The sequence below is a fragment of the Empidonax traillii genome, unplaced genomic scaffold (genome assembly GCF_003031625.1).
Source record: "Empidonax traillii isolate 1590-97213 ecotype Southwest subspecies unplaced genomic scaffold, ASM303162v1 scaffold528:size513120, whole genome shotgun sequence".
Lineage (NCBI taxonomy): Eukaryota > Metazoa > Chordata > Aves > Passeriformes > Tyrannidae > Empidonax > Empidonax traillii.
Window position 1 is genome coordinate 376,175 of NW_020955721.1, and position 23,933 is coordinate 400,107.

The window sequence follows — 23,933 nt, forward strand, 5'->3', positions numbered from 1 at the left end:
TTCCCTGACCGGGAATCGAACCCGGGCCGCGGCGGTGAGAGCGCCGAATCCTAACCACTAGACCACCAGGGAACTTGCAGAACGCTCCGTCATTCCTCTTTACCACTCCTTGCTGAGGGCCCAACGGCCATAACGACACCCCCGCGCCACACTGTGCCGCTGGTTTTTCCTTGTGTTCCCACCTTCCAGGCAGTACCAAGTCTTGGAAGCAGCTGCGTGTAGGGAGGGACGTTCCATTCCACCCCGCAGAAGGGGATAGCGACGGCAGGGTGGGAAGGAGAGTGGGGCGGCCCAGGCGAGGCGGGTGAGGGTCCCCCACCGCGGGCGGGATGACGGTGGGGGGCCGGGAGGGACAGAGCCGCCAGCCCGGGGGTTCCGCAGCGGGGGTGGGGGTGGCCACAGGCAAGAGCTGCGCGGCCAGGGCGGGGAGTTCGGGGAAAGGCGTCCGACCGTAGGGCCACGTCTCCTTTCCTTCTCCCGCGGGGGCACTCCGGCCGTCCGCGGCGGGCGCGGGGCTCCACGCGGTTGTTTTCCCTCATTTCGTCTTGCCTATACACGCTGTTCGTGACAAGATCGTTTCTTTACGGGGTGTCGCTGCCACGGCTGCAGGCGGTGCCTCGTCAGCCGAGCTCTCTGCCCTGCACATCCCGGCAGGCGGCAGCCGGGAGGGGATGGACGTGGTGCTTCCCTCAGCTCCGTCTTGGTCGCTGTCCGGGCAGGCTGTGGAAATAAAAGCACCGGTGTTAGGTCTGGAGGGGAGAGCCAGTCCAAAGGCCTGCCTCAGGTGGGAGCCAGTGGCTCCACACAGGGACTCGAGGTTGGGGGTTTGCTTGCTTTGCACTCCCGCGGCCTCCTCACGCCGTAGATACTGAGCTGTGACCTTGCTTGTTTTGGTAAGATTTGTGTGGGAGGAATGAAAACTGCCAACGATGCAGATGACACTGCATGAGCGCTTCTTCCTCTGGTGTGTTGGGTTTATGAGCACAGTAGATCCACGAGTTGTAGGAGGAAAAAGTGTCCAATAATACAGGCAGGTTGGCTCTACACAAGCAAATTTCTCTAGTTCTCAAGCACTCTGCTCTAAAATACATTATATAAGAGACCTTTCCTGTGTTAAGATAGATAAGTTTCTTGTGGACTGTGCAAATATACATTAGCTGATCTTTAAAAGCTTTAGAGTCTGAAAACAAAGGTATCCCTTTCCTTGGGGATGTCTTCAGGAGGTTGATAGTGTTTGGTTTGTGTCTCATCGGAGTTCAGCCAACAGTTGATTTCATCCCAAACATTTCACTGTAGCAGGCTGGAACAAAACATGTGTCTTGACTGTGATGGAGATTTCTTTTGTCTGAGTTGAGCAAGTTTACTGTGCAATGAGGTAGATATCATAAAATACAAGGTTATAATCAGGCCCTCAAATACAGTCTTATGTCTTATATATGCAAGAATACCATTTCACATGTGTAGATTGATAGCACCTTCTTTGGTAAGACCAAGGCATTTTAGGCCTTAAGGAGACAAAGCTGTGGAGCTCTGGAGGGTGAGGTATCACTGTGGCCTGAGGCCACTGCAAAGAGTTGTATGTGATTAGGTGAGAGAGGTCAGCTGGTCCCAGCAGGTAATCTGTGCCCATTGTTGAAGAGAAAGGCAAAGTGGGAGCTAGTTTCCTGCAACATGGAAGCTTCAGGGAATGTGAACCAAATACAGATGTGGTTCTGTGCTGGAGAAACTAAGCTAGTCTTAAAGGGTTTCTATGCTTCACTAGGTCCACAGTGTCATGGTTAAAAGCATAGGCTTCTCCACCCTGGGTGCTTATAAGGTGTGTTTTGGAGTGGTACTGACTTCTGTGCTTCTGTGGCTGTTATCAGCACGAGACAATTAGGTAAGAACTAGAGTAGGTCCACAACAGCTGCATTTGCACTGTTGAAAGTGTGTGTTACACAAGGGTCATTGCCACCAAGTTCTTAGAAGGCCTCTGTTGTGTGACACTGCAGAGGAAGGTAGGGGTGAGACCCCTGATTCTTAGGCTGCCTGAGTGTTAGAGAAAAAACATCCCCCCCAACAATTTCAGAAAAGTAGCTGAGCCTATGAAAGATGTGATCTTATGGCTGGATGTGAACCTGGCTGACCAGTAGACCATCAGGAAAGTAGCACTGAGAGTCATATGCTGTCTTGTTATTTTTAGAAATGGCTTTCTTTGCTGTACAAGTCATGTGCACTGACAAAAGATTATGCCTCTTCTCTGGCTTCCTGTATCCGACAGAGAAATGCATCAGTGAAACTGTCAGCGATTCAGCCTCCTGCCAGCACAGAAGCAGCCAGTGCCTGCATCCCTGAGATGCTAGCTGAAGAATGATCTTCCCGAAAGCGCCAGGGAAGGAATGTCAGAGGCTGGTGTTTCTTTTCACTTAACGGTGGTGTGTTGGTAAAACCAAGTGAGTACCATTCAGTGTTGGAGGTACTGTACCACAGCTGCCAGTTTGGTATGTAAAGCTGAATTTTGAAACCTGGAAAATCAGAGCAATTACTTTAAATGCAAGCTGTATAGCAGAATGCAATTAACTTGTCTGTTCCATATGAATACATTACATATTATTATTACTTTAATTTGCCATGTTAATTGATGTGTGATAGTAGGCTTACTATGTAAAGATGAATAAGAATAACATCGAAGTAATGTGCTAATTTATGGAAAGTACATCATTTGAGTATGTTTCTACTATATAATGGTAAATACAAAGTGTCTTTAGTGTCTGTGGTACATGCTTCAGCAGTAGTGAAAATCCTCAATCTGCACAAAATCTGTAAATTGTATTTGTGATTGTGTAATGTGTGCATTTATCACTCTTCTCTTACCTCAACTGTATGTTTCATTTGGAAAGTCCTGACATCAGCTTTTCTTCTTTAAGTTAGCCTGACTTAAAATGTACATTATCCCTCAAGGAAGTGGAGAGGAGAGGGATGGAGATGATGATGCATGGTCTTTTGCTATTTTATGTATAATTTCCATGTATAGTCAGAATGGTTACCTAACTGTTAGATTATAATGATTTTCTGGCAGAAAAAATACTATTGTAGTTTATATTTATTATATCTGTTTTAAACGTAATAGTGTTTTCATGGAGATAATGTAAGGAAAACCTCAAAAGGCATTGCCCAAGTATCAGGACTGCTGAGCTCCCAGCTCCAAGCCCCTATTCCAGGCTCCCTCTGCCTGCAGTGTGGTGCACACAGCGCCAGGGAGCGGCACATGGGGACGTGCAGCGTCACGTCTCCATGTGCCGTCCAGGCACGGCGTTCCCTGTTTACGGGAAATACTTCAATGATCCTGAAGAACAAGAAAGGGAGTAATCAGCAGTATTTTATAAATACTTTTTATTTATAAATACTTTTAAAATTCTTTTTCTTGAGCTGCCGTTTTAACCCTGGCACTGTATTTGATTTAGAAAAACGTGTGTCAGCTTTTTTTTTTCCTCTTAGGCTGTGTTAAAATGCACCCGATTCTGGGATTTGGGATAAGGTACGGTGGTGGGATGCTTCACCCAGCGCCCACAGAGCTCAAAAAAGTACCTTAGTTGAAACAAACAGGACTTTTTTGCCATCTCTTGTATCAGCCAATTTTGTTTCTTTTATAGTCTTTCTTCTGAGCATTTTGAAAGCAACTTTTGGTTTGCTCTACTACACAGTAAAAATCGGTGCACAGTGTAAGTTATTAGTGGAGAACTTCTTATAAAAGTTTCAAGCTATGGCCTCTTTCTCATTTGTGTAAAACTTGTGGAAATTTTCAGTACCTCTGTCAAATTGAGTTCTATCTAGACAATCAATTCAAAGTTAAAGGGTGAGTTGGGGACACTGAAAATTCATCATTACATAAACTGAAGAAAGCAGGCTAAAAATAGCCCTCAGTGCATGGTAGGATCAAGCTGGGCCTCAATTATGTATGCATAAAAGTCTGTCTGAAACCTATTTTGTGACTACTTCATGGTGAATAATTGTAGGAGTAATTGGGAAAAATGGGACTGCTAATGGAAAAAAAAGATTGGTGTCACCTTTATTTTCATATCTTTTCAAAAATGGACTGCTGTAGTAGTCAAGGTTATCAATGTAATTCTTTATGGCAGGTTTCTTCCTTAAATAAGCAAGCTGTAAGCTAACAGTTGCATATGTAAAAAAAAAAAAAAATCCAGAAACTACATGAAACACACATGAGCAATACAATATTTTTTTTTGCTATTAGTGTTAGCTGATCTGAATGCAGTCCATAAACATGCTGTACCTCTAACAGTTTTTTCACTGTAATGCATGCAATTCTGTTAATGTACTCTAAAGTGTGTATTATAGAAGATCAAAACTCCTTTAAATGTAGTACTTCAGTATCCCAAATCTGTTCTGTGTTCCATGTGTGGTTATACATGTGAGTTTTGTGAGAAGTCTATTTCTAGGGTAAAAATTCACAATTTAGAAGGGATTAAAATAGCAAAATTGCATTTTATCTCCATCAAAATAGTACAATTGGTGATAAAACAAATTTGCACAATCCTAAAATGAATGAGCAACATGAACTTAAGATTTTCTCAGGTAAAGATATTCTAACCTCTAAAGATATTCCCCTCTAACTATGAAGAAAAAAATAAGACAGAGAAAGGACAAATACATTGCTTTAAAACTTTCATAGTTTTAAATATAGCCTTGGGATTTCTTGGGCCCTGATGCATATCTTGGGAATGCCTAGGGTTGACTCTTGAGCAAATCAAGTGCCACCATCCAAAGCTTGAAATAGGACCCATGGTTCCCAGTTTCCCATCTGTTATTAGGATAAGAGCTGACACTAGTGAGATCATACGAAGGATTACCAATTGCAGTGGAAAATATGTTTTAATCACACTATTACAATCATGTGAAGATAAGTCTTTAGCTAAGAAACCAAGCAAAATGGGCAATTTTTCCAAAGAAAGAAGTAAAACCCTTGTAGCAAGAATCCATGCCCCGTTTTCAGTCCACAAACTTCCCCAACTTTGGGTTGACTTGTAACAATAAATGCCCCAAATAATCTATTCTCAAACCAGCAGTTGGGTACTACAAAGACAATGAATTAAACTGTTAGAGCATTTGTATTCAAATGAATTGGCACAGAACATATTGCCATGGGAAAGAGCAAACCATTTGGATCTCTAAACTGTAGAGAGACCAAAACTAAATTTTATTTCAAAGGTGATACGTGTGTGTGTGTCTGATCTACCTATCTACTTATCTCACGTTCATTGTTGCAACAAATAGGCAGGCGTTACTTATTACTTCCAGGCTCAGTAAAACAAAACAGTGCATTACATCCCACTCACTCAGGTTCTTGTAATGACATGAAGTCTGTGGGTTGAGCTACAGGCAATAATCCACAGTGCCATAACTGGAACTTGTACAATGCTTCTGTTCAAGTCCTAACCTACTTAGCCTGCTGCTCTGACAGGAGTTCAAGTCATTTCTTCCCCATGCTGGCAGTTTAGAATATGTATTTGAAATGCTTGGGGCAACAGAAATACTACAGAAATGTGTAGTTTCTTTGTCTACTATATGGAATCTATGCATTGTCTTCATAGAGCTACCTACACAATATAACAGAGGTGACTGCTTGGAATGATGATTGGCAGCAAACTGGTACATTAGGACAGGGACAGCTTTTCCTGGAGGTAAAATAAGGTGTTAGTCACTGACATTGTTGTGCAGCTAATAGATAAGTAGGGTTTCCACTACTTTGATGGATAGGGCTTCATAGCTTCTGCAATTTGGCAGAAGAAGTTGAGTAAATAATACTATTTTAAGTCTGCAGTTTTCTTCCTCTTTTTTCCCCCGATTTTGTTATCTAAGCACTGCCGGAACAGTAACTGAGAGCAGGGCCCCTTTCTTCTGTGTGGTGGTAGAGAACCTGTGGGCTAGTGAAGTATTTGAGATCTTAACCAATGTAACTTTGAGTTTGTCCATCTTTTGCCTGATAGTAATATAGATGTAAGATGTAGAAGCTGCAGTATGCTCTCAAAATATATCTTCTAAGGAGGAGACTGTTTTAAAGCAAATATTTGTCTTGCAAAATACGCTGTTTCAGTTAAAATTAGATGGACACTTCAATTTTAGCTGAAAGTGCAGCAGCAAATTTAGGGGAGGAGTTGAGGCAGTTAATGTCCCAGTATTGACACTGAGTGGTGGCAAGCATATGCTAAGAGTAGGGTAATGGCAGTGGTCTGTATTGGAGTTGCATTTTATCCTGAAAATGATACACGTTTTCAAAATGGATCTTTAAGCAGCTGTTAAATTAAAAACTAGGCCTCAGACAAATATCTCTCTTACTTAAAATTAGAATTTTTGGATTTGTAACATTATAATTATTAAAATTATACCTGAGACACCAGCACACCACTTGCTATTTTGACATTGTCTCTTAGCATCTCCATGTATATGTGTCATTTTTAATTTATGCAGGTATCTGCCTATCTTCAGGCTTTTGTCTTGCGGAATATAGGATTTAATGTGATGATGCCTTTGTAGGCCTTCCCCTAAGCTTTCAGCCTTTTAGAGCTGGTTACTGACTGAAGGAAGGAATAAGCAGCTAGATCCAGTTTAAGCTAGCTGCAAAGATCTAGAAGGGTTACCTGGAGTTACCTCGGGTAAGGGAATGTAGTTTCTGGTAGCTGTAGCAGGTGTTGTTTTGGGGGGTCGGGTGAAGAAGCCTACTTGCTGGCAGTGCAGAAACAGCAGATGAAGTTTCCCACGGATCTAAAGGCTTTGGTTAACCTCAATTTCCAAAACTGGCTGTTTTGTTTTTAGTACTGCCCTTGAGAAAACAACTCCTCAGAGGCACACATTGGCGCTCGGGCCGTATGAAGACGCCGTTCTCGTAGGGCTTATTCTGGCCCCGCAGACCGACCCCTTTCCCCACGGCAGGGCTCGGAGCCCACGAAGCCCAGAAGGCCGTCAGTACGGCCCAGCTCCCGGGGCGATGAGCGCGGCCCCTCCCGCCGTGGCCGGGTCCAACGCGGTCCGCTGGGGCCGGGCGGGGCCGAGGGGAGGCGGGACGGCCGGGGCGGGGCGGAGCGGCGGGGGCGCGCCGGGGCCGGCGCCGCTGTGGCCGAGCGGGGAGCGGCGGGGCTGGCGGGGTGTCCGCAGAGCGCTCCCGCCGGCGCTGGGCCGCGGGTCCGCCATGCCGCCCGCCCGCAGGTCGGTGTGACTGCCCGCGCCGCACCGAGGGGCCGTGGGGCGGGCGGGGCTGCTCGGTCACGGCCTTGTTCCCCGGCCGGGGCGGGGACAGGGCGCTGTGGTGCCGGAGGAGCTGTTTGTTTGCCCGCTCGCCGTGCGCGGAGCCAGCCCGGCACCGCTGCGTGGGAGGTGAGGGGCGGCCGTGCGGGGCCGGGGCGGCGGCCGGAGCCGCCTGGGGACCCGCGTTGGGCTCTGCGGCCGCCGCTGACCAGCCGGTACTGCTGAGGGGCGCTTGGACGGCTTTTACCGCTTCGAACCTCATCGATGTCCTCCCTCGCCAGGTCTCGGATGAATTACTGGAATGTTCCAGGCTCTCTCTCTTTATATATTAATTTATATAGCCTTAGGTTGTCGTGATTAAGAAGTGCTGCCGGGTACTAGAGGTGTGTCGGTAACTGATTTTTGTCTCTTTAATCTGTGCAATGGACTTTCCTCTTTGTACCTTATCATACAGTACTTCAGAATTGGTTTTTGGGTGGAGGGGCATACTTGTGTCTTGGATGGTGTGTGTGCAATATTATGGCGCTAAAGGATGCAGTAACTGTTTGTCCCCTAGGTGATGAAATGAGATGATGAACACTCCCACTCAGTAACAGGCTTTTAGCATGTGTTTACTTTACATGCTACAATTATTGTTCTCCCATTAAGTAGTCATAAATGTCTTGTATTACCGCGCTATGGTGAACTTTTAAGATGTGTAGGTGCCCATTAATCCATTATGGTTTGCCTCAAATGCTGTGACACAGTCTAAGGGCCTGTGTTTGTGTGATACTTATAAATGTATGTTGATGAACTCTGCCAGCATACTGTATCAGCGAATGTTTACATAGTGTGGAAATAATTGCTGATATTGTTCTGTTGGACAGTTATGTATACACACACAGACTTTCAGAAAATTATTGGAGAAGGCAATAGAAAATGCCAAGAAATTATGCATGAATACATACTTTCTGAATTAAAACTACTTTATCAGGAATATGTATCTTTAACTGTAAGTCATGGTTAAAAATACGTAAGTCACAGTGCATTTTATACTGCTTTCTCTTTTATGCTTTTACCTGGAAAACTTCTGTAAATAAAACCAAAATATTTTAAGGACCTGAATAGTCAAGAAACGTTGGTCCTGCGAAGAGCTGTCTTGGAGCAGATGCTTGTAGCCAAAATACTGTCTGATGCCTTCCTTTTTTTTTTTTTTTTTAATAATGGATCAAAATCTTGGGCTTGGAGAGAAACTCTCTGCTTCATTTAAATTAGGTTCCTTTTTTTCTTGTTGCATATTATAATGAAGAAAAAACACTCCTAGAACACCCGATTTTTCCAAGTTAGTTATGAGGGAGTCTCTGGGTTTCACTCCTCGGCTTTACCCAGTGCCCTGTTCTCACTGCACCAGTGGCCACACTTCCATTCATATTTGTCACATCTACTGCTGAAATGATAAGGGAGTTGAAGTGAGTTAGAATTGATTGGAACAGTTCTTGTCTTGTTGTATTGGCTTTGTTGCTTTGTGTAACCAGGATTTTAAAAGACTAAAATTGGCTGGATGTTGTCTCTGGTAAATATTTGGCCCTGATTTCAGGGGACATCTTGAAAATCTCTTGCTATGTTAGGGAATAAGCCCCTCCATTCAAACAGAAGTGAATTCATTTGATAGTGATTTGGGTTGGAGAATAACATTTCTTAAAAAAGGTAGTTAACAAAATTGTGAGAATCCTAAGGATGAGTACTGCAGCCAGAGAGACTCCCTGCAGTCACACATTTGGGTGGGTGTTTCAAAGGTGGAAAATTAGTTTGAGCCTCTGCAGCATGATCTGACTCAAGAAATTGCCCTCTAGGCAGCTGGAGATACAAACAAAAATGAGGGACAAAGGGATTCCATTTCTCTTTGCTATCTAACAGGCATGGAAGGAAATCTGGAACATAACCCATGTTTAGAAAAATGGTAAAACTACCTTTCTGGAACCTGTCTTGTGCCTTCTGTCTCAGTGGGTGGTGTGCTGCCCAGTGCGGCTTCAGTGGTCCTTGGCACTTCTGGAGTGAGTCCAGTATCATCAGCCAAGAAGCAGCAGACCGACAACACGCTTCCTCATCGTGATCAATAAGCCAAAAAATTCTAAGGCTGTATGGGCGCAGCTCTTGTTTTGGTGAGGTATCCACCTGCTGGTGGAGTTATTGACAGTGGGGATGGCTGCCTGCCACAAAGTTGGTGCCTTCTCAGTTGAGGGAGCTGGGCCTCGGGATCTGTACCCTCATGGAGGGAAATGCACAAGTCACGCTGCTGCTGCTGCTGTGAGTTTGTCCTGGGGGTGAAGATTGCTTTCCCAAAAAGAGGAAGTAAAATTCTATGTTTCAGTGAAGTCAGCATTAAAAGCACTCACTTAGGTGACCTCCTTTGACTAGGAAGTAAAGCAAGGTAGGAGAAATAAGTCTTTGTTTTTTTTCCCCTCCCTCCCTTTTTTTAAAATCTTATTCCCTTGTCATTTTTCCTTAGCCAGATTTATGAAGCGAGGCAGTGACAAAGTTCATAGTAGGCTAGAGGGTTTATATTTCCCCCCCAAAACATAATGTTTCAGATTGATATATTAAACACATACACAGGAGTATTCTTTTTCTTCCCCTCACCCTTTTCTTTGCAAACCCTTCTCACTGTAAGTGGAAAGCTGTATGTCTTTGTTCCTGGCCAAAATATCAGATGGGTATGAGTAGTTCTGCTGCTGCTGGAAGGTGTATGCTAGGAACAGTTTGCTCAGTGTTGGGGTGGGCAGCTCACTTTAGTGCTGCAGGGAGCTGTGGTTGTGTATCTGCAGTCTTTCCTCTGTTTGCCTGCAAGGGCAGGGTGCAGGCAGGCGTCCTGGGGTCTGTTGGTACTTCCAGTGGGTTGCGCTGCAGAAGGTGGTAATTAAGTGCTCAGAAGGGTGAGTTACTCCAGGTGCAGTGCTTCGCTTTTGCACCTGATCTGCTCCCAGTCTCTAACCAAGCTTGGAGAAGGAGTACCAGTATTTCAGCTCAGTACCATATAGCATCCCAGTGACTTGCCTGTACTTACTTGAGACTTAATGACTTGTCCTGAAACCACAGTTTATCCTTCAGGAAGACTTCTGGCTTAGCCTTGGAGCTTTTGATGTGTACAGTACTCATCATAATCTGAGTAAGCCTTTCTGATTGTTACTTATCTTAAGAGGTGAGCTGGGCTTTCAGTTGCACGCCTCAAATTCCTTGTGTTGTGTGGTCCAGGTGGGTGAAGCCTGTAGTACTCCCAAGGTGTAATTAAGCATTAGGCCTCCTCTTTGATATGCTACGTGTAGATCCCACTGAAGTGCCACTTCTTTCTTTTGTTGCCTTTCTTATGGCTATTCTGTGTGTTTTACAGGGTTTTTTTCCAAAATCCTTCTTGAAATGCAGGCTCCATGACTACCCATCATAGAGTAATGGTAATATCAAACTGATTTACAGGAACAGAAAGTATCCAAGCTGAGCAGGGAAGTTATACCTGTTTATTGAGGCAAGATATGTGTTTATCTTTTGGTTATAGTGTCGAATTAGTATTGTTTCATTTTGTGTTCACTTAGAGAATTTAAAAGCTTTTTATATAATTTCTAGAAAGGAAGATTTCTTACTGTAGTCTCACCCATTAATGACTGATTTTAGCATCTTCTCATGGCGTTTCTGTAGGTAGGAGAGCCGTTTCCCCAAAGTTTAAGGCTCCCCAGGCAAAGAGCTGTCCTGGTGCATCAGTTAGAGGAAATCACAGCTTTGTTTTACAGAAGTTCACAGTAAGAGCTGTTGCTTCCTTGAACTCATCTTAAGAAAAGGTAATTTATTCCCTGACTCATTCTTTCAAGTAAATTTAACCTTTTCTAACAGTGCTCTCTCTGTCTACTGCTACTCCTGTCTGGTTTTTTTCTGCTTTCTGTCCCACATGCCATCTGTCTTATTTTCTGGTTTGTTTTCTTTTGAAATACTCTAAGGTAATGCAGAGGATAGAAAGAAGTATGAATATTTATGAAGTATCACTACCACCTTCATTTTAAAGGGAAGAGGTATGGAAGGCTTCCTGCCAGATCAGGTGATGCTGTGATTGCAGAAAATACTTGAGTCTGCTTAGGTTGTTTGGAGGAGATGCTACAAGGAACAACTCGGTGTTGTTGGCAGTGGCTTGGCTGTGCTTGGATGCTGTGTCAGTAGTCACTGTGCACAAGTGCAGTAGGTAGCATTAGGCTGTTGCTGTAGGTAACTGCCTTATGGTCAAGTAATGCTCCAGTCTGGTGGCAAGGGCTTTATTTTACTGTCAGCTTAAGAAATAGCATTTCCATAATGCCTTTTAAGTAGCTGTACTGATGCCAAAGACCTGGGCACTTCTGATAAAGCTGAGTTTAATCTGTATGGATTTGGTAGCTGTAGCAAGCTTGGCAAAACTTGGTAGGCCAGAGAGTGGCTTTAGTTTTTCCATCATACTTTCTTCACGGAAGCATTGAAGTGTATAATAATTTTACATACGAAGATTGCTTGTGTGATATTTACAATATATATTAAAAATAAATTCTTCACTGATATAAGCAATGTGTGACTTCTTGTACTCCCTTTTTTTTTCCATCCTGGAACAAACCTTTTTTACTGAAGCTGCTAAAGACTGCTAAAGGTAGGAGGTGTGATAACCCATGACGTAAAACCCAGACCATGACATCTGTCCCAGCTTCAAAAACTGAAATGCAGGTGTTGTCCGCTAGATGTGTGGTGCCAGTCATGGTGACAGTGGGTGGAGAACCAAGGAGGTAAAACTTTTACTTTGTGAGGGAACAGTGTGCTGAAGTGTGGTGAAAGATTGACTTTGCCTGCAGTGAGCCAGTCACTTGTGCAGATCTGGCCCAGATGATTAACAGCTGATGAGCATGAAAGTCCCTATGCCTCCCAGATACAGGGGTCAAGTTGCAAGCAACCTGGGTAGTCATCAGGGCAGTTAGGAGATGAGTTCAGAACCCCAAAGGAATGACAAGGTGGCTCTCTGCTAGGGCTGTGAGTTGTTCTCCAGTCTTTGTGGTTAGGTATCAGCTGAAGAAATTTCATTTGATCTACAGGCAATTGTTTTTTTGGTTTTGTTCTTTAGTGGTGGTTTTTTTCAGTGTATGATGCTGATCAGTGTTGGTTAGGTATGCCCTGTGGTTAGGAGTAAATAGAGGGTAACATCACATCACTGTACAAAGGCTAGGCAAGAACTTCTTGTGACATCTACATTTGTGCCCTGCTACAGTAATCCGGCATGGAAAGTAACTCTCCTTTGTTGGGCTAGTGCTGATGTGGTTGCTCTTTGGGACTTACTTGTTCCCTTCTGTCAGGAGTTCTGGATTCCTTAAAATAGAGCTCTGCTGCTAACTGATCACTCAGTGGACCAATTTTTAAATGGGATATTTGTTTTGAAAATTGGATTCTGTTTGTAATGCATCATTTCTGTTAGTACAACCAACACATTGATTGTCATGAAAAGAGATTAAGGAGATGAAGATTAGTTTTCTTTTCTCCTGCTCTGTTGACACTGTGCACCTGATCCTATTGTGTGAGAAGTAAGTTTCAGTGTTTTGTCAACTAGTTGTGTCCTTTTCTGAGCCCTGCTCTGGTAGTTCCCAGTCCCAGGCTGAGCCTGGCAGGTAACAGGCAGGTTTAGGGAAAGGGGACTAGAAACTAATTTTGAAACCAAAATGGTACAGTAAGTACAAGAAATCATAAATTTCCTACAGGGAAGTTGGAAAGAGCAGGTAGCATGAACCTCAGGAATCAATGAGACCTTATGTATCGAAGAGTTCTCCTGGGCTTCATGGATGGTGAGCCGTGGGGAAAAGCACTGCATCCAGGAGCGTTGTTACTTGCTCTTCTGCTCAGCTCTGGATGTGCTTTGGATTAAGTTTATGAGAAGAGCAAAGAAGGTGCATTCCCTTCCTTGTTTTCCTCCAGGGAAGGAAATGTAGACCCAGAGCTGGCAGAGCGGAGTGACCCTGCTCCTTGCGGAATGGGACCCTGCTGCTTTAGGAACCAGCCACGACTGAAGAGTGTGGTGGACAGTGTGTGCAAATACCAGTGGAAAGCCAAGGAGGTCTGCAAAAGGAAAGGTGGTGGAGCTGAAGGGGGCCCTCTGTAGCAGCAAACCTGATTTTAAGATGCTTCTTAGGAGACATGTATTTCTTTGTACTTGGTAATTGTCATGTGAACCAGTGTAGGCTTTGGGATGTAAGGGCTTCAAGTTACAAAATTTATTTCTTGGGCAGAGTCTTATCATCCCTTTGTACATGGTTACAGTCCTCCAAAGCCTTTCCTCTGGCTGTGGTTTGGGTTTTTTTGTTTTGTTTTCTGTTAATTATTGTTGTTGTTGTTGTTTTGGTTTGGTTTTCTTATAATATCTAAAAACTTTGTAAACAATCAGACTTCTATGGATGTCAGCTGGAATCAGGAATTCACATTCCATACTGAGTACAGTTTTCAACTCTTAACTACTTTGCAGTCAGCATTATATTGCATTTAAAATAAAAAATGTTACCTGGTACTGTGTTTTGCAATTGTTGCTTAAGTTTTGATTTCTTCTTCATGCCGTATACTATTTGTTGTGAATTCTGTGATGAAAGAGTTGTGGATGATTTTCTCACTGAAAGGCTCTAGGATGACAGCATACTGTGTCATAAATTGGAATTTTCTTTATCTGGCCTTCAAACATATCTTTCTTCCTGCTTATTTTCGCTTTTTTATTATTTATTTTTATTATTATTATTATTATTATCTATTTTTAGTTCCCTGGTCCAGCAAGCAGGTAGCTCATAAAAGCAATTTTGACCTATGGAAGCTACTCCAGGTGTTACTTGTTCATTAGGTTAGTCCAGCTATGGGTTTGAGATTGATGAGTGCATTTTAATCCTAGGTCCTGTAATAATTATTGACAGGAATAGGTAGGTAGGTTTAGGGTTAAACTTGATGACCTTAAAGGTCTTTCAACTTAAAGGCCTTTTTGAACTTAAATGATCCTTGATTCTAGGAATCTAGCTCTGGGGTGATATACTTACCACAGGTAATGTGTCAATTCTTTTTAATTACAATTCACTAATACACTCTGGTGGGGTGGATGCAAACTGTTTTTCCTTATCTTTTAAAAGATTTCCAGAGCCAGATTTTAACACCAAAAATGGAGGGACTACAGCCCCTCAAAAATAGATGCTTTAACATGGAAAAAACCCCAAACAAACCCAAAACTTGTTAATACATTAACTGTTTTGGTTGGCTTCAGCTTGAGATAGAGCACTGATGTAGAAGCAAGAGAATACAAAGTTTTGTTGGGCAATTGGAAACACTCACTGTTACCAGCTATGTCAGGTATAATTTTTGGTGACTGGAAATTTAGCAGCTTTTGTCTTTGGGCTCCAGTTCTGCACGTGTGTGCTTATGTATCTACAAGCATAACTTGCGTGAGGAAGTAGTCCCTCTGAATGTACTTGGTACATGAATAGAGAGTTCAGAGAGCCTCTGTTGTTGTACTTGGTCATGTAGCTGAGATGGATGGCTTTCATGAAAATGCAGCCCTGGAGGAACTGAAGCTATTTGTTAGATTTTCTGAGTTTGTGATGTTTGGTGTTTGTTTGTTTGTTTGTTTGTTTTTCCCCAGAGAGAAGAAATATCTAGCTTCAACACACTGAGTTACTTTGTCAGTACTGTCAGTGCAAGATGTTCCAATTTTAGTTTCAAAATCAGTCTGTTTTGTTCAACAAGAGCATCTCTGTTCAATAATAATGTTTAAAATACTTGAGTAATCTGAAAGATATATACTGCTACTGTGTTACCAGAAAATTTCTACACTTCTGTTTTTTATGCAACAATACTCAACCTTAATTTAAATGTGTCTGCAACTTTTTTGTTGTTTAAGGAAACCCTGAACCATGTCCTTAACTGAACACATCCAAGAGTTGAGCAAATAATGGCCAGATTAGATATGTTGAAGAAGGGATGTCATGTAACTGTTTTATATGAATCCTTTCATTTTACTCTCTTTTCTGCACACGTAGAAATAGGCTTTACTGTAATAATTTTGAGCAGACAGCTGTGCATGAATGCTTAGAACACAGAAAAGCAGGAAGAACTTTTCTGTTTCTGGAAACAAAAAAGCAGCTCTTTGAAGAGAGACTCTCTGATTAGTAGGTAAATGTGTCTGTGCTCTGGTGTATAGCAAGGGGAATTTCGTTTGAGAGGGGAGGTTTTGCATTGTATATAGTGCAAGGTGACTCTTTTTACAGGGCCGGAAACTCTGTGTAGTTTACAGGAATCTGGAAAGGGAGGAAGGAAAAATGGTAAGATAAGAAAGATTTTAACGATATTTCAGAAAAGCAAGAAAACTAAATCTCTTTCTCTTACACAATGCGTAAAGGAATGTGCAAGGAGGAAGGAAATAATTAAGAACATTGCTGCTTTTACAGGCTTCAGATTATGCAGCAGGGAGAGAGTTTGATTTATGGTTGATCATTGCAATTTTAATGCACCTAATGGTGCCGACATCAGAACACCTGTGAAGCTGTGTGTGCTGGTGTAGTAGAGGGTCACACTCAGCGGACAGTAAATGCAATAAATGTTGCAGGTTAAGCAACTGAAAAGTAAACAATGAAGGTTTCCAGTGTTGATTTTGTACATTACAAATGTACAGGATTTTGTGTTACAATTAAACTGTTCAATATGTTACTTAATGTACAGAGTATGCAATGTGACACAGTTCAGGTTGCTATGGAAACCTGGCATTTTGGTTCTGTTAACAGTGTTTCGGGTAGGAAAACATTTGCATTGCATTACTGTGAGACTCCTTTCTGCCCCCACTCCTCAGCTCCTTTGCTTCTCAGTTGGGAGATAAATGACAGAGAAAAAGGCATGGCATGGAATTTGCCTGAGTCAGGGTCAATTGAAAAATGGAATGTTGAACTGAAACTTAAAAATTAAAATTTCACCTTCAGGTAGCTCTTGTGTCTTTAGTTGCTTTTCTGAAGTAACGAAGTATTTCAGTATTAATCCTCACAGTGTAGTGTCGTTGGGCTGTTGATCTGAGGTTCTTTTTCTAGGAACCTGAGAATGATGGGTACTTTTTAAAGAAAAATTTCCCATAATTTTCACAGCGTGATTATGAATATGGCTGGAAATGTGCTTGACCTAAAAAACAGTGATCAGTTCTATGGGTTTGTTCATATTTTAAATCTTTCTTGTTGCCTGGTCTTACTTGGTAAAGCACTGAGAACATGTTAACCAAGTCTCATTGAGTACAATGGGAATATTTGCAAATATAAACCTGACTTCATGCTTAAGCATTTTGGGACCTAAGCTAATTGTAAGTAGAAGGTGATTTATGGTACCTGGGACTGACAGTATAGGTATTTGTGCCAAACATCAAGCCACATCTTTGTGGCTTAAGTGACTCTTCAGTCACCGGTCTCTTTCTGCTCTAACTGAGCTTTATTTACTTTTGGTATCAATGTCTTTCTTGTGTTTGCGAGAAAAGAGATGAGAAGAGAGAGAGCGAGTTTGCTGTGAAGCTGAGATCATGCATTTGTCTTTTGTAGCCTATTTCTCATCTCATAAATGCTGGCTGTAGATTTCCACAGCACTCATCTTCCCATTTGAGCAGTTGCTAGTGCCTCCTGAGGGAAGTCACTGCCTAAGCTTTCTCCCTCAGTTCTGCCTTCCGTGGCACAAGAGAGGGTGTGCCTGCAGTTCATCCGGGTGCAGCAAATCCCACTGGAAGGGGACATGAGCTGGCATGACAGGATATAAACTGAAGTACAGACACAGAGCCACTTTTGCTGAGTCTTCTGCAAGTCATCTCTATGGTAATTTTGGGTGGAGAAGTGGTAGCAAGCAGCTGAAGTAGGTGAAAGGGAGGAAGGCGAAGGGCAGTAATACTTTAAACTGACAGCTGCTTGTTGCAGGGATGTATTTTAACAGCCTGAGAGAGATGAGTGATTACTTTGGTTGTTCAGGGTCCCCTTTATCACCAAAGTACACTTGTTGTGTGTTGTCTGCCGTGATGCTGCTGTTTTACCAGTGTAAGTCCCACTGGAGGCCTATGTAAGCTAATTCGTAGAAACAACTCTGGTGTGTGGTCAGGCTGCGATATGTGACACTGTGGTTTCAGTGGCCTTTAGCAGCATTCTAACTATGGGGTGTAGGACAGTTCTTCTGGTTTCTCTCACATGGCACGGAGGTGGCAGCAAACAGTTGGCTGAATTTGTTTGCTACCTGACTTGCTCTTGTAACACACCACTGTGTAGCAGTGGTGAGGATGGAGTGACTTTGTGTCCACTGCTTCTATCCCTTTGCTTGCTTCAGAGAGGGGAATCTAAAGAGAACTTGATCATGTCACTTATAAACCTGGTAGAGAACCTGTAATTCGTTGAGTCTGGGAGTGATGTGGTTATCTGTATGCATGTGTTCTGACCTTGTCAAAACAGATGTGCAGGCTTTCTTTGAAATACTAAACAGATCATGAAATTAGCAGTTGTTATGAGCAAGGAACATGATGGTGTCAACTGACAAGTCAGCAAGGTACTGCTAAGGAGATTGTCTAAATACTAGTCGGTATGTTGAATGTTTATAATTTTTTTTTGTATTGTAGAAAATGGTAAATACTTATTTTTTTAATTGAATGCTAGGAAGCACCTACATAAATAGTCGTTTGTGTATATGCCTGCATGCTCCAGGGAGAGGTAAGGGAACAGTGATATCCATCTTACCCTCTCTGGATATGGTAAACTGCATCCTTTCCAGTTCATAGAATCACAGAGTCATTAAGATTGCAAAAGACTTCCAAAGTCATCCAATCCAACCTTCTACCAAATCCATATTGCAAAGTACCATGTCTGCTCATTTTTTCAACACTTCCAGGGATGATGATTCCACCACTTTCCTGGGGAGTATGTTCCAGTGCTTAACCTAATGTGCAACCTGCACCTCCCCTGGTGCAGTTCAAGGCCTTTTTCCTTTGTCATATCACTAGTTGCCTGGGAGCAAAGGCCGACCCACACCTCCCTTCAGGTGGTTGTAGAGGGTAATACTGTGTATACCTCTACAGCATTAGCACGAAAAGCTGCAGGATTCAGAGGGCTTGGACTTGATGCTTGATTGAATTGGGGTGGGTTGAAACAGGATATACAAGAAAATGAAGGTATTAATTATTTTAAAACATCTGCGGCAATGTTCTTGTTGACCTAAAAATCAAAATCTTCCCAAGTGGCCTGATTTCCAACGACACTGCACTTCTACATTTGCGATGGCACAGCACTCTGCCTGTTAATAGTTTATGTTCTGTTTTGTAACCAGTTTTTGTCTAGCAACTGCAGCTGAGTTAAACGGTAAAATACATTGTTCCTTATGGAAAATACATCTGGTGATGTTCAGCTGCCAATGAGGGAAGAGTAAATCTGGATGTTTTTGTCTCTTGACAACTTCACTGTTCATGTGGAATTTCTGGTAGGTCTTTTACTTCTCCTTATTCTGTGTGAAATATGACAGCTTTGAGTTAGTTGGTAAAAGTCTCTTCCCAAGCAAGACAGGAATCATTTGTGTGGAGAGTTCTTCGGAGCTGAATCAAGTTTTGGTTTTTGAACTTTGTGCATGTGGGTAGACTGCAGATCCAGCTGGGGAGTTGAAGGTGATTTAAGCTTAGCCTGTTCTTAATTCAACAATAGGGAATGAAAATGCTTGGACTATTAGCTAACTATATCACTGTAGGGTGGATAGTAACCTCCTAAACATAGTACGGTATTCCTCTAGAGCATGAGTGTTTGTTTTCTTTGCCTATCTTATCTCCAAATCTTATCTGTCCTTGAGAGTGCACAGTGTGCAAATAGCCACATCGAATCTCTTTTTTTCTCTCCATTTGGTGACACAGAAATCGTGATACTGTTCTGTGTTTTAATATGAGCAAGAAGTCTAGAAATTGCTTCTGCATACACATTTATTTTCAGTCCCTTAATTCTTGCATTTTAATTCATTTTGGGTTTTAAGAGTGTACCGTTGTTACAAGAAATAATGTGACAGGAGTAATACTTTAAAGGTTGAAGGCATAAATAAGGATCATTCACCTATGCAATGGTTGAATCATCATCCTCAACTTCAGGTGGAGAGGCTCTCCTAGGTTAAACACCCCTCAGTTATGTGTAATGAACTGGAACTTGTTTATAGAGCTTATTAATGTTTTAGAAGTAACATTACTATTCACATAGTGATTATAATGTGTCTATATTATTCTATTAAAATAATTCCATATTTATCTTAAGATAGCTTTAGAATAAACAATTATTTTACCAATCCAACTTAATGTATTAAGTCTGTGCTGTGCTTTATTTGCTTGTGGTAGGTGCTTTCCTGAAAGCTTCCAATCCCACTTTTTTCTGGGTCATTCTGCCTGAAGAAAAAGACTAAAAGAGTTGTAGTTTACTTTCCTCATTGCAGGCTGTGCATTGATGTTAACGTTTCATCTTGAGACGTTGTAGTGTTTATTCCAGAACTTTTGTCTTTACTATTGCACCAAATAAAATACATTAGCAGAACATAAAAGCAGTAAAATCAGCCTAGTTAGTCCAGTCAGTGAGGCTTTAATGAAATGCTGCAAAGTTTAGCATTTCTCATGAAGTGTGAATGTGCATTCACCTTCATGGCTTTAAACATGGGAGGTCTGTTAAAATGAATGCAAGAATTAATATTAGTGCTTTGACTTGTGAATCTTAATCATATATATTTATATGACCGAGTAGCAATGTCTTTCATGTTTCTGTTGCTTTATGTTTGAAGGTGGTGTGTGTGACCCTATGCTACAACCTTCTTAGTGTGTGGTTTTATCTATTTGAATCTGCACAGTACTCTGGCATCTCCTTTGTGCTCATCAGAGGCACAGCTAGCAACCCGCAAGGGTTCAGTTTCAGATCTAATACACTGAAAATGCTTTCTCTATACCTGTGATTTGTTCTACAATTTCATGTTTTTCCAACCTGATAGATGTTTTCAATATTGCCCTTGGAGTACTACATACATATCTTTGCTATTTTTGGTCTTAGTACTGACTTTATGGTGTAATCCTTGTCATCTGTCATGATGCGTCTTTTAGGGTCAGAATTGGCACATGTACCCAGAAGACTTGTTATTGATAAGAAGACAGAGTTGGAGATCTAAGCCAAATAATTGGTAATGCTTCATGTCTGAATATGACCAGTTTTGAATGTTGGTATTACAGCAGGTGATAGTAAGGAAGTGTGCAGTGGTATGAGCAGATGGCAGTGATGTTTGTCTATAGTCTCAGGGGAAGAGGTATAATAGAGAAGCAAAAATTTAAAAATTACTATTGTGTGGAATACTGCACCAGAGAGCACCAGAACTTGGTGAGAACTCAGAACTTCAGAGACTGGCTTTTTATTTTCTTTTGTAGATTTGAACTGTAATCTCTATTAATATGTCCACATATTAAAATAAAATTGAGACTGTGCTATTATCTCAAAAGTTAGTTTAAATTTCTTAGAAAATAGTAACTATCTCCTTGGCAAAGTAGGCTCCTCTCTTGTTCTCATTGCTGCTGGTTATTGAGGCTGGCTGGATTAAAGCTAGGAGGAGGATACTTGCTCACATTGCTCTTCTGCTTTCATTTCAGCAGGTCGAGGTACTTCTTGTAGTTCAGCTCCCTATTTGCGTAGTAGGGAATTACATCATTTTCCTACCTTATGAAAGATTGAGAGATCTTGACTCCTTAGGATCACAAAAAATATATCTAGAGAATAGCATGATCTTGACTGCGTCTTTTTCTCTGTATGTCTCTCCAGGACTTGCAGCGGGCACAGATGGTCAGAGACAAGCCGTCAAGTTCACCGAGTGTTCTATAAATAACCAGATACTCTATTAGCTTCTGCATTGCTAGTGCTGTTGGATGTACTGTTATTCATGTGCATGGTTTTGCAAAGTAATGCCCACAGTTGGGGGATTAATTGTTCGTGGTTTAGATCCAGCAAAAAGGATTTGTGGGTGCTTACCCACGAGTGCAGCAAGCAGGGCTTTTTGTTGTCTCATGAAAATGTAAACTACTTAAACTCCAAGTAGCAGGTACATTACTCTTCATGCCTGAGAAGGGAGGGAAAAGGGAGAAAAAATAATTTTGAAAAATTGATAAATATATCAGCCTTTAAAGGCGGCTATAGTCACCTGCTTAGTTATTTTTAATGTTCCCATCAAAAATACAGTTCCCATTCCCTTTGTTTATCCTCAGACTTAAAGCATCTTCTGCTGCTACTTTGAATGTATCAGTGCAGGAGGCTGCTGTCCTGCAGAGCCAAGTGGCAGGATGGGCAGCAGGACCTGGAAACAGCATATCTGGAGACCTTGGGAGGGTGGTAGCAGTTGAAGTGGTGTGGGTATCCGTGGTCAGGAGTTCAGTCTGTTGCTGTGATTTTAAGTTTTTTAAAACTTCTTTCTTTAGGACCTTGCTGGAGCATTCCCACCCTCATTACAAACTCTCACTAGCATCCCCAGAACACCCTGACAGCAAGTGTCCAAAAATGAGCAAATATAAATGAAAATATTCAGAACAGTACAACTGACATTGGGAAGGACAGTATATTTTTATATATTTTTTACTTTTCTTCATATAATTATTCCGGCACTGACATTGGTTAAATTTGGAGAGTGGCAGATTTTTAACAGGATCGTTACTTAAATGCGTTGTTTGGTCATTAGGAGTATCTTTCCTCTTGAAAATGCCTAATTAAAAGAATTAGCATTGCTGTTGACATGTAATATAAGCTTTTCACTGTTTCTGTTTCAGAGTAGAAAGAGTTAAACTCAGCCTGAAATTTCTATAAAATCAGCTTTGTCATCATTTGAGTTTGCACTGAACTCATGATATGTAAGTTGTCTGTCTCCCGGCATATAAATATCCCCCAAACATGTACATTCTTAATAGTCTGTTCTGATTCAGTCTTCATCTTTACCAGAAAGGAGCTGCCAGGAAACCAAGATTCATTTTAATCATATAGTATTAATAATATTTTAAGCAGTTAATATTGGTATTTCTTTCTTGAGAGATATCAAAGGGCAGGTAGGGGGGAAGTGTGGACGGGGTTTACCTTTTTTGATACAATCTTAAAATGTCAGTGACAATCTAAAAGGAATTGTGGCTTTCGTACTGTTACTGCTTAACGAACTAAAAATTTCAAAGGACCTTTCAGAAATACTGAACACTAGTTTTCAGTAGCAATTACTGCAGGTTGCACTATGATCCTCCTAGCTTTCAGGCTTTTTTTTTTTTTCCTCCCTTAAAGGCAACTAGTACATGAAAATCCCCAAGCAAAAAAAGTAAACTGAGAACTTAACGAAGTCAGCATTCCTAATCAGTTTGCTTTTCCTAGTACTATATTTTCAAATTATAATTTTCAGACTTAAATATGCCTTCCTAGAACAACACCTTTGTTTCTTCTAGGAAGATGTGCTAAATAAGCTCTAAGTCAAAAGAGTGGGACCTGATGTTAAATTATTTTATTCTAAAAATTTTCTTTATTTGGATGTTATATTCCTGTATGTTTTTATTAGTGAAAGAAAAAACAAAATTCTCCTGAATGCCTTTGCTGCTTCTGGTCTGTGGATAGCATTCTGATTTTCTGAATGCCCATCTGTTATGAATATGATTATTAGTTCCTGATTTATTCCCCCTCAGTGTGTGAAAGGACTTGGAGTTGCATTTAGCTGTTGTGAGAACAGGCTCCATACTTGCCTTGTCATTGCAAGCTTGGTTTAGTGTTAATGAAAGCAAACACCAAACGTTACACATGCCTTGCTGGTTCGGTGCTGGTACCTCCTGCAGCATCTGCAGTTAGGTCCAGGCTCAAGCCCTACCTCCTCTCTCTTTCTTCATGTCCCTTTTTGCTGAAGCAGGCAGGGGCTGCTCTGGCACTGGGCCAGACAGGGATGTGGGCAGGCAGGGGCTTCTGACTTCCTGGGCAGCAGCGCTCCCTTCATCTGCCAGCATCCCATCGGGGCAGGGCTGTTATTCCCCTGGGCGGGGTTGGCAGATCGTGGGAGAGGAAGAGAATGAACGGAGAGATTGTGTCACTGAGTCTTGCACTGGATGAGGCACTGAGGAGAGATCTCTCTTGGCTTTGTTCATCCCAACTGACCACGTTTCAGTGAGGTAAAGGGCTCTCCCCGCTTCCCTCTTCTCATTTCCATGGGTTCTGCTGTCCTTGTGATTATGAGTTTAATACAATCTCGATGCTTTGTTTTTATTTGATAGTTCTTGATGTCAACATGAGACTCCTGTCAGAGCCCTCATGCCTCAACACAGAGTAGGGAAGGCCAAGGGGAAAGAGTAGTTCCTCTTTCTTTGAACTCTTTTTGTAATTTGGTACATAGGTTGTAGTTGTACGCTTTGAAAGACTTATTGTACCTCTAAATGCAACCACCAGTTTTGATCCTCTGAAAATTTAAGGACCTGCCCCAACAGGCAAGATAAAGATGCATTAAAATTCTCAGGAAGTATGGGGTATCTTCATACAGACTGGACATCTGAGCAGGTGAATTGTTTTGATGCTGCTGTTATGCTGCTGCCATGTAGGTTTCTGTGCCCAGCTGAAGACTGCATCATGTTATCTTGCAGAGCTGAAATAGTATTCTCTTTATAAAGCCAAAGATGTCTTACACATTTGCCTTTA

General features: G+C 41.9%; 1 protein-coding gene and 1 non-coding gene across 7 annotated transcripts in view; one reads left to right on the plus strand and one right to left on the minus strand.

The window, feature by feature from the left end:
- Positions 1 to 72, minus strand: TRNAE-CUC. The gene has a single exon. It is a non-coding gene; the product is annotated as a tRNA-Glu (tRNA).
- A 33-nt stretch (positions 73 to 105) lies between these two features.
- The window catches only part of NCOA7 (nuclear receptor coactivator 7), a 92,003-nt gene continuing 68,175 nt past the window's right edge, over positions 106 to 23,933 (plus strand). For 2 of the 6 annotated variants that reach the window (XM_027897086.1, XM_027897092.1), the window contains exons 1-2: positions 106 to 304; positions 2,261 to 2,432. The gene's annotated coding sequence lies outside the window, so the exon portion shown is untranslated. Of the gene's footprint in view, positions 305 to 2,260; positions 2,433 to 7,131; positions 7,204 to 7,255; positions 7,372 to 10,945; positions 11,052 to 23,933 lie in introns of those variants that run through there. The other 4 variants (XM_027897087.1, XM_027897088.1, XM_027897089.1 and 1 more) reach the window with 4 other exon arrangements.